Raw genomic sequence first — 18029 nt, forward strand, 5'->3', positions numbered from 1 at the left:
GTAAACTTTTGAAATTCTGTTGTTTTTGAGAATAGGTGGCTAAAAATACATGAAGGAGCTGATAAAATCACCATATTGTTTGATACAGCCCAAGAAAGCACCCACAGCACATTTTTTTGCTGAGCTTACATGGAATTATATCAAGCCATGGTAGCTGAGTCCCTTGCAAATGCATGGGATTCCAGTAGCTGTCCAAGGCAAAGCTGTATTTTTTCTTTCTTATTACTTTATAAAACTTTCTTCTGTTTTGGCAGGAATTCAACTCAGTGAGGTCCTTTTCCCCAAGCTAAAGTTTCAGCAGCACACATTATACATAGGGTGGTATGCAGCTATTACTAAAGGCAATACTTAAATGTAAAGGAATAAAAAGATATGTGTGGTATGTATAACCTGAAGCTTATTGGCACATCATTGAAATACCTTTCATAGGCTCTTGTTACTTAAATTATGCGCGCTGGTAAAATCTTAATATCAAACCACTTTAATCCTATCATTGCCTTTTTAGCCATTTTCTGTTGGAATAAAAATTCTGTATGTCAAACACATTCCATCATTCCTATTTGCTTTCTGATTGGCTGAAAAGCCTTAGCCAATTTTTTCTTCAGACAGACATTTTTTGTCTCTAACGTGTTGTTCACAAGTAATTGTTATTAATAATAATGTTGGGTAATTGACTAATTCCTCTGGATGGCAGTAAAGAGGCTGATGTTAGGATGTTAGGGGAGTTTTTTCACATGGGATATTTGTAAGCCACATTGTGTTGAACATTACGTCAGGCACTTTGAATTCCCAAATGTTGCAGTTCTGGGATAATAGGAAGGCAGGGAATCTCAGTCTTAAACTGAAGTGTTCCAGTCTTCAAGAAATATTTCTGGCCCAAACTTTCTCCTAATAAATCACAACCTTTCTGGCATGCACACAATTCCGTAGGTTATGGCCAAAAAATTTAATGGCACTTGAAATCACTTAAATGTCATGCATGCTTTCCCAGCACATGTACAGAATAAATTGAAACAATCTGAAAATTAGCCCCTGAAATGGTGGATATGTCTGCTTATCTTATTGCTTAGGTTACTGATGGGCTATTTCAACAGTCAAATTAATGGCCCAAAAGATCAATCATTTTAAAAATGAATTCTGCATTTTGAGTAGCATTACATCCTGGAGAAATGAATACACAAAGGCTACTTTGCAGCTGCGGAAAAGATTGCAAATAGTTTTGTTCTGCCAGCAACTGCCAGCCAGAAAGGGCATGCAGTGTTACGGGTTCTTGTTCTGCATGGCCGTGGTGACATTTTTTGTGTATAACAATAAAGCGTTATGCTTGTAGACAAATTTCATTCAAAATAGTAGGGCCCACAGAGGGCCCATAGTTTCATCTCATAAAGGGGGATAGCAAGAACTGTGGGGCAGGCAGACAAGGAGCCTTTTGGTGCTCATGAGCATATTAGATTAGTTCACTATTTTCTTTCAGTTGCAGGATGTTGGGATTTCCCCTTCCTTGCATTTTATGGAGAAGGAAGATCAGTGGCTGTCAAATGTTATCATCTTAAGCAAGGAGGCACCCAGAGAGCATTGGGGCTGTTGTGTTGAGCCTAGAAACAGTTTTGTCTGCAGTTTCTCCAGAGATACCTGCAAGAGCCAGTGTCAAAGGCCTCTCCTGGATCCTGCTAAGCTTGAAGAGGGAGTTGTAGCAGGCAGGCATTTTATATTTCGATTTTATAAGTCTCTAACAGCAAATCTCTGTTCCCAAAGGAAGGGGTGATGCATCAGTTACTGCCAGTGAGTAATCATCCAGTGGCATCAGCCATTCATGCATCCACTACACTGTGTAGTGTAGGGATCCAAGAGGCAGGCTGGGATTTTGCTCAATGTTGCCATTGGAGTAATTCCTATCCAGGAGAAACTCCTGGAGAGTTTGGATTCTTCCAAAGAGCATATCTCAGAGAAATCTTAAAATTCATACAAAGAATATGTAGAACTAGACCCATCTTCTACTTAGAATTACAGCTAGGCAACCCTTCACTTCTTCTGTCACTTGACTTGGGAGACCTTGCCTTTTAGAGGAAACCTAAATCAGACTGGGGAGAAACACATGCAAATTGATGAAAATCTCTGACACTCATTTTTGCATATCTGTTTATGTTACTGTATAATCCCAGCAGTCATTCTTCAGACTCTTGCTAGGAAAGTCCTATGGAAGAAGGTTATTTTCTCTATCTTTAGGTCTGGTCTGGTTTCAGTTGTGATGTATGTATTTGTATGTACATATGTATGTATGTAGTCATGCATAAAACTTTTTCTAGTTGGGCTGTTTTTAATGGGATATAGTAAGCAGGTTTGCTACAGTCACCCACGAAGACTGGTTCATCAGTTGTCAGTGTCTGCTTATAGAAAAATTTAGGAAATGGTTTTGTCTGTTTACTCAACAATGTACAAATCTATCAATATCAGTTTCTGACACAATTTGCAGAATGACTTTTTTTTTCATAAAAATTGAGAGTGAATTAAATGCCTACAGACATCTTCTGTATGGCACCTTTCTGAGCTTATTTGCTGGTCCTGGCTCCTTCTGCAAATATTGACAGGACAAGGTATCTCTTAAGTGCTGTTGGAGTGGGATCACTGCTTATTATTCAATACAGCATTCTTTGGCTGTTCCATTTCATTTTTCTGCTGCCATGATGTGCGCAGCATTATCTCTCTTATATGGATGCCTCATGACAAGGAGAGGGAAAATGAACAAATGCCAGTGTATCCTTTTCAGTTGCTTAAAATAATCGTGTAGAAAAGGTGCAACAAGGTATCTCATGCTTATGTAGGCAAGTCTGTTTATACTATTGCTATTAGAAAAACTTGAAAATTCTATCAGTGTTCCAAGTACTTTCCCAATGTTTTAGTCTTCAGCATTTCAGTCCTCAGCTTTTCAAAGTCACTTAAGGTTTTCCCTTTCCTAATGGAAGCAGCTGCTTAGAAAAGTAACAGCTAATGGGAGAAGAGAAGGCTTTGGGGTGACCTAATTGCAGCCTCCCAGCACCTGCAGGGAGACTACAAGAAAGAGGAAGAGAGACAATTTACAAGAGCAACTTGTGACAGGACCAGGGGCCAATAGCTTCAAACTGAAAAGAGTAAGTTTAGATTAGTTATTATGGGAAAATTCTTTACCATGAGGTGGGTGAGGCACGGAGAATTAGAGAATTACACAGGATTACAACCATAAAAATCAGGGGTTTGGATCTCACTGAAGCACATTCCTCCCATCATGCATGCCCCACACAACCTGTAGTGCATTCAAAGAGGGGTGTGAAAGTGGTCTTGCTTGGGCTAGAAGTACAAATTAATGTATCTCTCTAAAGAATGCAAGGCCACATACTTCACTCCCTCTTCACTTTAACACCATTTCTGAGATCCATGCACACTGTGGTAAGAGATATAATAACAAGGTGTTGATGATTTAGCTAAAGACATTTGTGGGAAAGGTATGTTCCTCTTAGGTTCAAACAAAGTCTCCAACTCTGTGAGTTGTTTTCCTGCAGGCCACATAGCATACAAATGGTAGGGCTTCAAAATGAGAGTTTAAATTAAGTTTGAAGTTCTGGACAAAGATCAAATGCAAAAGCATGTTGCATTTAAAGTGTAAGACTTTGAACTGACAGTTTAAAATGTGAAGTCCTCATATCTAGACACCTTTCATGGCTCTGCCACAGTTTTCTTGAGTGAAGCTAAGCATTCAAAGTCATTCAAATCATGAAGTGTTACAGTGTTTTGATCTCTGAAATAAGGATAATGACACCTGCTCATCAGGAAGGTTGTGATGATTAACATTTCACTGAATCACTTTGGAATCTCTAGATGGAACTTGATATATAAATATGCAGTGATCATTGTTGTAACTAGGTCATTTATTTATTCTCAGGGGATGCTACAGTTAGAGTTTAGATACTACTTTATACCTTTTGTCTTTGTTTGCAGTGGCTCTTCCTGACTGTCTTGGACTGCAAACCCTATCTACCTTAACGAGGAAGTTTGAAGGAATGCCACTCAGCTGTTATCAAAATAAAAAAAAATAAAATTCTTTCAGCTGTTAAAGAAATTGAGCAGGAGTATTTGGCCCTTGGTTTCTAGTATGCATGTGCAGTAACTGCCACCATGAACTGCTGTTTTGTTAAAGATAGTTTAAGTTCCAAATTCAGTTATCTTTTTCATAAAGAAGTTTATTCTCCTTACAAGAGTTGTTTGGGTCTTTTTTTGGGTTGTATTCAAAAGCTGTTTCCACATCACAAGCTAAAACAAGATGAGTTTGCTCACTAGCATGGTCTTTTTTCATATATCCTCCATCTACTCTGTCGTTTTGATGAGGCCTTAACAGAGGAAGGTCAGTCCCAGCAGTCAGACTGATATAGGAAGCTTTTCAGTGTCTTGTTCTTGACAGATCAAATTAGTCTTTTGGTTTGTGAAGATAAAAAAAAGAGACAGGTCTGACCTTCATGCTCTTTCATAAGAAGTGGAAAAGAACCAGCTAGCACAAATTTAAGAAAAAAATACAGAGAGCCATGTATTTTTTTGTGTTTTTCTCTAGAGCTTCTGTTAGTCTAAAGCTCCAAAGTATCAAATATTTATTTACTTACTTTCTAGAAATGTACACAGCTGTGGTAGGTAGACCTTCTATGATTACTTAGTATTGAGACTTTACAAGGCAACTTGTGCAGGATCCTGTTGTCATTATTCTTAACTTTACCAGACTTTGGGCTGATTATATTTTAAAAATTTCAAATAAAACATTGTAGCAATCTCTGGTACTTTGATTTTGAAAACAATAAGTTGTTTTGCACCTACTGACAAAGTGCTGCTGACCAAAAAGAAACTTCCTTGGAGCAAAGAAATTTGATATATCATAGTGGATTGGCTGTTGTATTCTCCCAGATTTTGGCAAATTAGAAACTTCTGAAAATTCAGACTGGACTAGACTTTCACAATATACAAGATAGATCCTTTACAGGCTTTTGCCAAATGAAATTTGCTTTATTTCTTTGCAGCTTCTGTGCTGATTAAATTGCAAGTACACTATCCTCACTTTTCCTAAAAAGATACTAGATAACTCCTTCTAGCATTTGGTTTACTAACAATGCAAAATAAGTTGGAAAAAGATTTTCAGCCTTTTTTTTTTATTTTTAACTTTTTTTTTTTTCAGCAGAAAAAAACACAGGTCTGTTAAGAAGTATCAGTTCAAACTGGAATGGCTGTAAGGAATTCTCTCCAGAACATAGGGAGATTTTTCCTAGTCCTGGTTTCTGCTCCACCTGGCTGCGCAAATTCCAGTCAGGCTCATGTGGGCTGATGCTGTTCGGGTCTGTTCCCTGCAGCAAGCAGGGGCTGGATCAGTATTTATCCAGCAAAAGTATTCATTCAAGCAGAGGAGTTGCATCCTCTGTCACAGGTGCCAGCAGTCTCTCTCTAGCATAGTCCTATTGCATGAGCACAGGGATGGGGAATGCTGCCTGATTCCCCGTTTCTACCACCTCTCTCTGATGATTCAAAGCCAACAGCAGTCTTTGACAGCTCTTCACAAACATCAGCATCCAGTGCAGAGCTCCTACACTCTCAGTTGAAGGCACCAATGAAAATGCCTACAAGTGGCAGGGATTATAAAAGCAGCCACATTCACCCTGCCTGTGTTAGGGAGTCTGAAACCAGACTTTGGAGCACAGGAGACAGTGGCTCTGAGGTGCTACAGCAGCTGTCCCCTTATGGCAGAGGGTCCCCACTGCTGCTGGCAGTGTCTGATGCAGGAACTTCTGTCTCTCTTTATCTGGCTCTGCTCTGACACACTCCCTCCATTATCTTTCTTCTTTTGCCCTTTCCCAAGACACAAGTGAACTTCCTTCCTTCCTTCTTTTTAAGCAGCACAATTTAATTTTGCTTAAGAATTGTAAAAATATTTCAGATGTTTTGTTCCAGAAGAAGAGGAAAATAAATAAATGAACAGGATTAGAATAAAGAATTTTTCACTAATTAAATACTTAGTCACATTTTAAAAAACAGAATAATTGTAATGAATGCTGTTATGTATTTTTCTCCCTATATTTCATAGTTGTTTATGAAAGCTAGCTTTAGTATATTGGGTGGTCAATTAAAAAAAAAGGTTTTATAATTTAATCTTTTCTACAGTGCTGCAAGTAATTTTGTGTCTTACACATGCTTGTTTGTGTCAATACAAAATGACAGCAAGTAGGTCTTTTAAAATAAGATATATTCTTCAATAATCAAGTTTTAGCAGCTTTCGAAGCAGATTTTAAGCAAGTGCAAAGTTATGTTCTGGTGTTTCTTCAGGACACTTTCTTTCTTCTTGACAGTGTTTTATTTTACAGAAGCGTAGAAGAAGTGACAGGTTATTGTGTATGCAATCATGGCTAATTTTTAACTTCAAACGCTCCTCTGTGATCTTTAAAGCTTTTCATTTGTTCATAGGCACAGGTTTGTACAAGCCCTGTGCAACATCTGTACACTGTTTTAATAAATAGCTATAGTGGTGGCTCTCACTACCAAAAAGTTTAATTAGATCTGAAAATAAACTTAAGCTCTTACATGACTTCAGCATGGATGCGCACCTTCACCAATGTTCCCACTTTACACTGGGAGGTGCAAGATGCTATGGCTTTCACAGAAAAGTGTTGCATCCCCAAATCCTGCTGAGATTGGTAGGTTTCAAGGTAAACAGCATCTCAGAAGATGTGGTCAGATTGAACTGGGAGCATCTGGGAACTTGAAAGTCTAAGCCCCTCATGCAGTCTGGCGTACTGCACTTGATGAGTTTTGTGCTGAAATACTTAGCTGATATTTCAATGACATTCAGACAGTAAGAATAGAGTAAATTTTTAAACAATGATCAAAATTTACTGCTTCAGTGAAACTATACCTATTTATGTAAACTGGTAAATCCAATACTAATTCTGCCCAAGCAAAAATGCATTATCACTCTGAAAAAACATGTGAGTGTTTTTAGGATTCTTTCCCACTTAATTCAATCCCATAGTCCATGATGTTAGTTGTAGAACTGCTGCTCCTGGCACAGGAGCAGCACATAGCCCATAAAATTTCTTTTTGTGTGGTCTCTCTTGTGGGTCTGTCCCACTGCCCAAAGCACAGAGCAAGGGGTGAGGCTTCCAGTAATACCTATTAATAGCTGCTGCTTGCTGTGTGAGGAGTAAGCAAAGTGAAATGAGATACATCTCTCCAGTTTGGTGGTTGTAACCTTTAGAGGAGACAAAAAGTGAGCACAGCCGGGGCTACTGAGAAAGGGACGCAGTAGTTGAGTCTCCAGCAGACCACCTGAAATGAGGTGGGGACACTTGCAATCCACCCCCACTGCCCACTGCCACTAATGTTTCACATTTAATCAGTCTTGCTTTTCCTTGCTTAGTGGATGGCAGTTTTTGATAAAATGTTTCATTTCCAAGTTTCATCTTCCATCTCCCCCTGTCAAAGTGCTTTTTGACACATCCCAAAAGGAGCAGTCTTGCAGGTCAGATTTTGATACAAATGAGCCACTACCAAAGGTACAACAGCTGAGATAATCTCTTTCCCTGTAGTAAAAAGGCTAGGTAAAAACATATATTCATAAAGCAGCTGTTTAATGTCTATTTTATGTGGTAAAGCTCTCTTGATTGATTGAAAGTCTATCATTTAAAAAACCTAGCAGTGATGTAGGAAAATGTACTTATTCACTCTACATGGAGATAATCTCAGTATTTCTTCCTAGCTGCTGAGACAAGTCTGCTGTCGTTGCTCCAGAAGTGCTGTAGAGTATCTGAGGGAACTGTGAGCATGTCCTTTAGCTGTGCTGTGAGTCATGATTCTATGCATCATCCCTGGCAGGATCTCAGGGCTGTTGCTCACTGTCACTGCTTTAGGTTGGCACTACAGCTTACTGTCTGTCACGCCTTCCTGTGCACTGAGAGGAACAGGCCATGCTGCAATCCTTCTGGCTGCTGCTCTTTTTGGTGGCACCAGACTGCTGATCCACAGCATGTGTTTCCCCTCCATTTTTGTGTATACAGGAGGATGTCTTAGAGGAGAACAAAGTCCTTCAGTTTGGCATAATGGTTGGAATTAAGTGCTCCCAATAGAGACAGTTGCACGCCACTCCTCTATCTTGATATCTAAAGAGAGAACTTTCAAAGTGCCAGCAGGAGTTTTTCAGGGCAAAAATAACTCTGAGTATTTTCATTGATGTCTTCTCATTGCTGCTTCACTCTGCACAAAGGATTTCACCACAAGAGACTTACCTTCCTGCATATTTCCCTGCAGCAAATCAGGGAAGCTCCAAATGAGAAGAAGTGCACACATTGATTTCAAGAATCTGACAATTTGGAAGGAAATATTCACTGCATGCAGTCTGCCCTGTCTTCTAATAAGGGCACGAACAGTATGCTGTCATCCTGCCTGGCCTCCTGCCCTCTTGTTTCTGACATGGATGGCCAGTGGCTCTGTGCCTGATTTTCACCTCCACCCTGATGCCAATCCACCTTACCAGCCTTCTGTCAGGTCACTGGGGTAACTGCTGATCCCTCTAATCTCCTGCCAGGCTATGTTGCTGGCAAGAACCCATTTTGGATGCATAACATTTGGTCTACTTTTACTTTTAGACTGCTCGTAAAAGGACACCACTTTCCAATTCTCTAATTTTAGGACCTTTCTGTTTCATTCAAATTTGAATCTTTCTGCTGCAACCTCCATTTTTATAACACCCACTTATATAACAAATACATATAACTGAGGTCCAGAGTATTTAACACGATAATACTACCTAGGAAATACTCTTGTTTAAATAAAAAACCCACATAATTTATTTTTTCATAAAGTTTTTTTTATTTTATATTTTGATGTGTTACACAAGTCTAAATGCATTAAGATATAAAAAAATGGATACACATGGATATAGATGTGGATATATACATGGGTATGCAGATGGATATATTAAAAAGGGGGGAATGCAACTTGCCAGAGTATAGGCAGAGGCATTCTCAGAAACTGGAGGATTTTGTAACAGAAAGTGGAAAACTACAGGGAATAAGCTAAGCAAAGCTGAAGCAACATGATCCCTAATACTGTACTGCTATGTGTATGATAAACAGTTCTTATTGATAATTACTATACCATAAGAGATCTTCCCAATATATACAGATTTAGTAGTTCAAGGATGTATCTGCTGCCCTGTAGATTTTTTTCCCATGGTTACAGAGATCAAATTCCAGCTGTTTTATTGTTTTCTAAAAGGAATTACCCAAGTGAGGTATATTTCTGATTGTCTAACAGTCCATCACAGTCAGTCTTGGCAGCTAATAGTTTCCACCTCTAAGACACCCTAATAAGGTTACATGTAATTATATTTAAGTGTTCCTCTGCCAGTATCAGATGATAGATCTGTCTGTAAGTGAAAATTATATCAGACAAAGGTTGCTGAGCTCACTAGGTAAGTATGGGGCAATTCACAGAAAGATTTAGTCCTGGATGTTCTCTAAATGTGGAAGGAAATAATTATTTTCCAAATTGGAATAAGATGCAGTAATAATAGTAGTATTATGCAAGTAACACAGTTTAGTTTCTATTTCGAGACAGATAATGTGCTTGCCATGTTCCTGAGTCTTTTACTACACCTGAAATATTATATAATTCATTATTGAGTGAAGACAAGAGCATGTTGTTAGGGCATTTGCTAATGTAAGCTCTGTCCAAGCAGAGTGCTAAAATCTCTAGAAAATGTTTCCATATATTATCAAAAATGATCTTTTAGCAAATAGAGAACATAATTCTCCATAGTATGCTTTTGAGAAAATTAGATGCAAAATGTTTCAAAAATCAGAATGACTGTAACTAAGAGCCATGATTTACGAGTAAAAGAAAATCAAATGCTAAACATAGTGTACAGCCTTGTGTCAACTATTAGAACAATATGTGTGTGTATTTGCTAAAAAAAACCAGTAAGAGTGTATTTATCAGCAAAATCCTTTAGAAACAGAAGTTTAAAGAAAATTCATTATTGAAAACAGTTTCATTTTTTGAAAAATGCATGATATATAAAAAAATCATAGAGGTATATCTATTGCATTTTTTAAATCTGTTTATTTGTATGCTTACTGAATATGTAAGTACATGAATAGCAAAAAAGGAGAAAAAATTTTAAATAAATATAAATATAAACAAAATATTATAAGTAAAAAGATTGTTTAGAAAATGGGGATTACAGGGCAGTTGACATTATGTCATTGATGAAATATGATTGGATATTTTAAAATAAAATTATCTTGTTGCAATGCATATAGGAAGAGGAGAGTTACCAGCATGGTCCTTCATGGCAATCTGAGAGCAGAGAAATTTGCAGGCACATATGGTGTGTACACACAGATCCACTAAGTCTAATGAGAGAACAATCTCAGGGCAATGGTCATTAGGCAGACTTTATACTAATTTTAAAGAGCAAATAATAGTTTGAATATTAGAAAAAAGCCCTAAGGAAACAGCTAAACAACACTCATATGTATAGCAATAACCTTATGAATTTAAAGATTACTTGTATAATTTGAGCCACCTTAAATTATTTCTGAAATTACTTGTAAAAACTGCATTTTTCTCTGTTAAACTTCCTGAGGAGGACAATTTGCTTTTTATGAAAAGCCTGACTGATGCCACCACCTGCTAGCTTGGGATCATTGTATCAGATGATTTCCTTCTACCACCTGCTGTATGGAATAGAGATGGAATCCAGCTGATGTTTTGACATTCTGGTGACAAGATTGTAACTGTTTCTGTAGCCTCTGTTTTAATCTAGGCATTTCCCCTGGATTATTCTGCTAATCTTAATTGTTTAAAAAATCTGCAATTATCAATTTAAAAAATTGGAACCTGGTGATTCTGGTTTTAAGAATTATTCTTTTCTTACTTATAATTCAGGTTGGTTCCATACTACACCCAAATATCAAAATTACTTTAGATCTTTCACTTTTTTACTAAGTTTGTGCTTGGTTTAGTATAGGGTTAATTACCAATAAAATGCCAAGCCATGGAAGATGGGATAGTATCTGTAATAATACCTCATTATGTACAAATTAGGATGTAGATTGTCCATGCCTTCTAGAAACAGAAAGAAGCAGCCATTCAGAAATTACCATTACTATTACTGTTTTTGCCTGAACAGTTTCAAAGGAATGCAAGCATGACAGAACCATGTGTAATTTCTCCCTGTGGAGCCTGATTTGACATTTCCAGTTTTAAAGAATGGCTAATTTCTAGGTAACTCACTATATACACTTACCTACAGTAATCTTGCTTTATAGCAGTACTTTTCAGGAGGAAATGTGCATGTGAGCAAAGTACACATATTCCCCTTGGAGGTCTGAAAACCACTTATGTCCCTTTGAGGCCTCTAGGTTATTCTGTGTCTGGGGAACAGTCTTACAATTGTATTAAGTACCAAATAAATTATTGCCTCAAAGTGTAGTGCGAGAGCTTATCTTTATGCATGTGTGGGAGACATGTTAAAATTACAGAGGAACTAAGGGTTTCTCATCGTTTAGTAATAAATGCATGATTGAGTACAGAAGTTTAATACTTCTCTAGTTTTAGAAATGAAAATTCTTAAAAGAAGAGGGAATTGGTCTCAGGAAGAAAAAAGAGGGAATGAAACTGTCTTTGAAAATTCAAAGTATTTTTGTTTAAATTACTGTTATTTTAATATTGTCCATCTCGTGACTCTCCAGAGTCTGAAATCAAATGAGCAAATGATTTTGCTTCAGTGTTTAGCAAACAGGGTCTGCAACACAACACCTTTTGCTTGGCAGGAAAGTCTTAGAGTTGTTAATAATGGTTATTTGAATTTTGCTGGTAACATTAAACTTTGTGGCCTAGGTTACAGAGAACACACATGTTCTCTTTCAATACTGGTTTTAGACAAACGCCTCTGTTTTGTACCTCTCACTGGCTGGAAGTCACTGTATGGGTCTTATATAAAAGGGAAACAGTGGCATCTCAGGAAAGCACTGCAAACATATTAAATCAGCTTTTAAAGCACTGAGGAAAGTATCCTTGTACTGCTATACTGAATTCCCACAACTTATAAATGACTTGGTGACTTGTCCATTCAGCAGTATGAACTTCAAATCTGTTCAGAACAGTAAGTATTCAAGACACACATTTTAGGTCCTGCTTGGCACTATATAAAGTTATTACCTCTTTTTTTTTCAATGGCTGAACCAATTTTTTATTTTCGTTCCTTTGTTCAAACTAAAGTTTTTTGTCCTCAAAATATTTGACTGGAGAATATAAAAGAATTGGAAAAATTTTCAGCTTGATGCAATTTCTTTCAAGCTCGTGAAAAAAAAGTTTTCCCAATAACTCTGACTTAGAGACCTCAAGAAGAATGATGTGGGATCCTTACATTAACTTCTTTTGGTGCCTTAATGAGATATGAATCTATGCAACAGAGATCAGATCTAACTGCTATACACCATATATTTGTTATACAGATTTTCTGAGAGTGAAATGTTGAGTTTTTAGTGTATGAGGAACATTATCAAGAAAATTAGCAACAAGCATGGCCAGTTTATTAAACAGTTAATGAAAATACAAGATAAAATTTCCTTTGGAAGAAACAGAATTAAACATGGATTTTCTCCTGAATGAATTCTGTAACTGCTGGATGGGACAAAACAACTGTCCTTAATTAGTTTTTGTAAATCTAAAACTAAAGTCAGATGACATAATCTTCTGAATTTGTATTTATTTTTCAGAATGACAATTTCAATTAACAATGACAATAGGGTAGTGATGCCCTATCTAGACAAAAGAAAGGGTGCAAATTTCTGCAATGTCAGCATTTTCAAGTTGGCTATCAGGAGATAATATTTCTGAATTACTAAAGATGGAGACACAATGTAGCTCTTTACACACAGCTTTGTATTGCTTTGCCATGGAAGACCTCATCCATTTTTCATCTTGGTGATCAGTTCAGTATTTTTCTTGTGAGTCTCCCAGCTGGAAAAAATAGTGTCTAAAGGAAGAAAAAAATATCCCATATTTGAGAAAAACCTAGAATGAAGATGGCAGTTTCTGGTATGCTAATGCAGTGGCCATCAGCGGGTAGAGAGCTGACAACTCTTTTCCGAGAAGCTTCTTACAGGACATGAAGGATATAGTCTCTCCAGGAAAGCCTGTTAGCACTATACATGATTTTCCTCTCCTTTTGTCTTCAGCAATTTCATAGTCAGAGTTATGAGTTCTAACACATGAATAGTGTTTTAACAATGAATAACAATATTTGGTGCAGTAGGATATTGCAATGATCCATGAATTTGTGATATTCCCACATTTGTGTCATATGACTGTAATGTCAGAACATTGACATTAATGCAAAACAAGCTCACATCTCCTTTTGAAACACAGCACCGGGATATGAGGATGTCTCATGTTGTGCTCTAAGTAATCCTTTCCATCATGCTATAGAACCACACCTAGCAGAGTGTTTGGAGTTCAGATGCCTCTGGATCTTCCTGGTCTTTGTGCAGTTCACCATGTGGACATATATTTTAACGCAGGTCTCTGGTTTTGAGGAGTCTTATTCCAGCTAAAGTCAGCACTTCTGACTGGCACAGTGTATCACTGGACAAATGGGCTTGAGTTAGCACAATTAAGCATAATTTCACTTGTTATTAATAATTTGATGCCCAATTTTATGACTGCTGTTAGTGTCTTGGAATGTTAAATTTATATTCTCTTGTAGACTAATTTTAGGTACTAACCAGAGTCCAGAGTGGGACTCTGAAAAAGGCTGGTAGCTAGGAGAGTGCTATGTGAGCCAAATTATCCTTGGCATAACCAACAGCGTTGATATGAGAGATGAATTGGACCCTATGTCTCTTTACTTTCACTCCAGCCAGAGTAACAGCTGCAATGTGCTTGTGACTTAAAAAAAAAAAATAAAAAGCATGTTTTTTGGCAGTAAGCGCACATGCCTTTGCCTTCACACTACAGTAATTCTTATTTTTCTGAATTACTTGTATGGTATCACTTGTACATGTCAGGTTAGAGGTTTTTGTTTTTTCTTGTGCATGCTTCTCGAGGAGTTTGTGGTGACCTACATTTGCCTCTCCTTGAAACTCTCCCATCTAATACAACAGGTGCTCTGCATTGATGGAGCACAAAGATAGGGTGAAGCTTGGAGTAGTATTCCTGACCCAGGGCTAGCAGAAGGCACAAATCAGTCTGCTTCTGTCCTGGATCACTGAGCCCCAGTACATCCTTGGTACTTGCTTGCACAGTGCTGGGTGTAATACTCTGTAGCTGGCATATGCCGCTTGGCTTTCCTGCTCGGGAATTTCTGATGATATCAAAGTACTTGTCTTCACTTGTTAACACAAAGAAACAATATTAATCAATCAGAAGCTTCTTAAATTAGTAGTTATGACTGCCTGGTATATATCTGTTTGCGAATAATACTTTTTTACCATTAAGTTATTATTTAATAGACAATGCTACAAAATGAATAATATAAAAATTATTCAGGATTTCAACTAAGTGAAGCAAGTTTAAATTACATGGTATAGTACTGAGTACTTTCACTCTGTAGGTAAACCTATATCTCACAGGATAAAACTTGACAACTTCATATTAAATGATATAAAAGTTATGAAACCTCTGTCGTTTTTGATTAAGGAAAAAGTAAATTTACAGACATTAACCTTAGAGTAAGTCACCACTGTTGAAAAACTACTATAGTGTGAATGCAGGTAGTAGCAGAAACGTATACATACTGTGGAGAAAAAAATTAACTTTTTTTTTCTTCAGCAGTATCTATCAAAATCACATGTCTGGTCATGCAGGTACAGCCCAGCTGCCAACACACAGAGAATACTGACTGACCCAGGCAGACAGCTCCCTGCACCAAGCCCAGACCCCGTGGCTCACTGCAGATGGAATTGTGGGGGAGGCACGGTGGGGCACAGATGGGAAGGGCTATGGCACAGGCAGCGAGCCAGGCTCGCTGCAGGGCTCAGCATCTGGACAAGGCCAGCCTGCTCCTGACAACAGTAGCCTTGGGACCAAGGGACTTGGGCCACTCTTGGCCCTGTGCTGGAGGTCAGGTGGCTCCATCGTGTGTGTATATCTATATCTATCTATATCTATATCTATATAATCTATATCTATCTATATATCTATATCTATATCTATATCTATATCTATATCTATATCATCTATATCATCTATATCTATATCTATATCTATATCTCTGTATCTATCTATAAGGTATTAATATCTCAGGGTAAGTGTGAGATAAGTGGATGAATAAGAGAAGAGATTGCAAACTGGGAAGATTTGTGTGCTTAGTGTCCTGTCAAGAACAGTAAATAGGAGTGTGAAAGTCTGATTTAAATTGTATTCCACAAAACAGAAAAATGCCAAGATATAATAATAAAGAAGTAAAATATATACTTCATACAGTCTCCTTTTTAAAATAAAATTTGTTCATAAGTCTTATTTTTTTAACAATTTCTCTTACTTTGTGGAATGTTGTTTTTGCCTTTTCTGAATGACTGACGTTTATAACTCTATTTTCCACTTTGTGATTTTCAGCCAAAACCACTTATAAAAGACCACTTAAATAAAAACATGGAGCCAAAAACAGGTGAAAGGATTTAATAGCTAATCTGTGGTTGTAAAGAGGAAATGTATTAATTTTTCAGTATGCATTTTTACAAATCCTACTGTTTTATCTGGTAAGCCTTATCTACTCCAGCATTTTAAATGCACAATACAAATATTTGAGCAATCATGACCTAATTGCAATTCATTTTGTCCATGAAATCCTAAAGAAACCCCAAGGAGGACAAGTTATTTCAGCAAGCACAGACTATCCTTCTAGTTCATTGACTTGCAAAGTAACTGTTGCAACACATTTCACTCCAAACATATCAACTGAAAGAGATAAGTGAACAGAATAAACACTGTAAATAGATGGATTTATTTCGCTAATGTAGGAGGCATTTTAAAGACAACTATTCAATAGCAAGCTTTAATGTCAATGCAGATTTAATGAAGTCAGAATACATTACATCTCTGAGGACTGCATTTGCAGATGCAAACAAGCATAGTTCTACTGCCTTTGCTGGAGCTTTGCCACTATATAACTTCTAGCCTTGAAAAAATCTTACTAAATATTCTCAGTTGTGTCTCCTTTCTTCTGTTTCTTTGTAGTTGAAAACTATTTTCTCCTGACTTTTCCCCTACATCTCTGTTCTTTTAATAGGTATTTTCCTTTCCTTTTTCCTCTCTACTTGAATATTTTCAGCTTCCTCCAATAACCTTTTTTAAAATTTTTTGTTTCACAGAATCATAGAATAACCAGGGGTGGAAAGAGACTCTGGAGGTCACCTAGGCCAACATCCTGCTCAAAATAGGACTAATTTAAAAGCTAATTCAGGTTGCTCAGGGCTTCCTGACCAGATGAGTTTTGAGTATATAGGAGGATGGAGACTGCACAACCTCTCTGTGTCCTTGTTTCTGTACTTACATCTCTTTTTTTTTTTAATTTGGTTTTAATATTTCATTTTTTTCAGTCTTGCTTCTTTGAATAACTTCCATAATTCTTCCTCTTCATTTCATCCTTAGGAGTGTCTCCACCCTTCAACCTCTAACAGTTGTAGCAAACATATTATTTCCATGATTTCTGAATTTTCTGATGTACTTATATTTCTTTGTAACAGAAACGTAGCTCTTGCTTTGATATACAGGGTTATATTTGCTCCTCACAAGATTCAAAGTGATGCCATATGGGTGGAGGTCAAATGAATGACCGCAGCTTATTGCCCAAAGCCATTCAGGTAACATGAACACTGCTAGAAATGCCCTAATCCCCTGCTCTATTGTCCTTTGCTCCTGCACAGCTAACCCATCTTGCATTTGAAAATCACACTTGTGCCTAATACCTGTAGGGCTTCAGTAGTTTTGGAAGGAATAATGGCTGCTAAGTATAAAAAGGTGTTCAACTGCGAGGCCTCACATTGCCTGAATTGCTGGATTCATGTTTGGAAATTTACTTTTTGTTTCAGTTGAAAATTTGGGAAAAAAAAGTGCCTTAGCTGGCACTGGGTTTTGTCCATGGCACTGAGAGGAGCTACTGGAACATTTGTCAATCTAAATGAAGGTTATCAATTTTAAATTGTTCTAAACAATCGATATTAAGGGGGAGATAGACCTTCAATGTTTACTGTAGAAGAGCTGGGGTTCCATTCTCACATAGAATACAGGGAAATTTAAATACAATAAAATAAGATTTAGGAGAAGTAATTTTATTGCTTTTAAAATATTTGCATTTGAAGCAAATGTCTTTCCTAAAACACTAAAAATACATACATTGTTAAAAAAATTGAGTCATCTTATATTTGCTTTGAAGTGGTCTACAACAAAGCTTTGTGCTTTAATTGGGATCACTGAACTTTTGATTTTCCCCGTGCTTAGTGCTTCTGTTTATTTTTAGAAAAAGTAATTTTTAAAATCATAAACAAGTGAAACATCACATCTGAATCAGTAGGTATTTGCTTCCATTTAATGAAGTAGTGCCTATTTGCTTCATCACTGACAAACATTTAAGTTCACTGTGAAGGAGATAACTTGCTGCACTCTGATAAATGCTTCAACGAGTAAGAACCAAGAAATGGGAAAATTCTAATTTGCTGGAGAAATCAGAGGCATGTACAACAATTGTGTCTATCAATTTAATGTCTTACTATTGTTTGTACATTTTATGCCAATAAAATCAAAGCACTCAAACTTTACTCTAGTTTTGCTCTACTCTACTTTGCCCATGAGTGTTCTGCAACAGGACATCTTGGAGTACTGAAATGAATCTTGCATCTTCATGCTTCTGTGGTGGGCAGAATGGATCTCTCTCCTCCTTTCTCATACCCCATTCTCAGAACTGGAGTTCTGTTTACCTATCATGATCAGTCTTCTCTGGTATATGCAGTTTAAAAGAAATA

This window comes from Camarhynchus parvulus, chromosome 1A (assembly GCF_901933205.1).
Source record: "Camarhynchus parvulus chromosome 1A, STF_HiC, whole genome shotgun sequence".
NCBI lineage: Eukaryota > Metazoa > Chordata > Aves > Passeriformes > Thraupidae > Camarhynchus > Camarhynchus parvulus.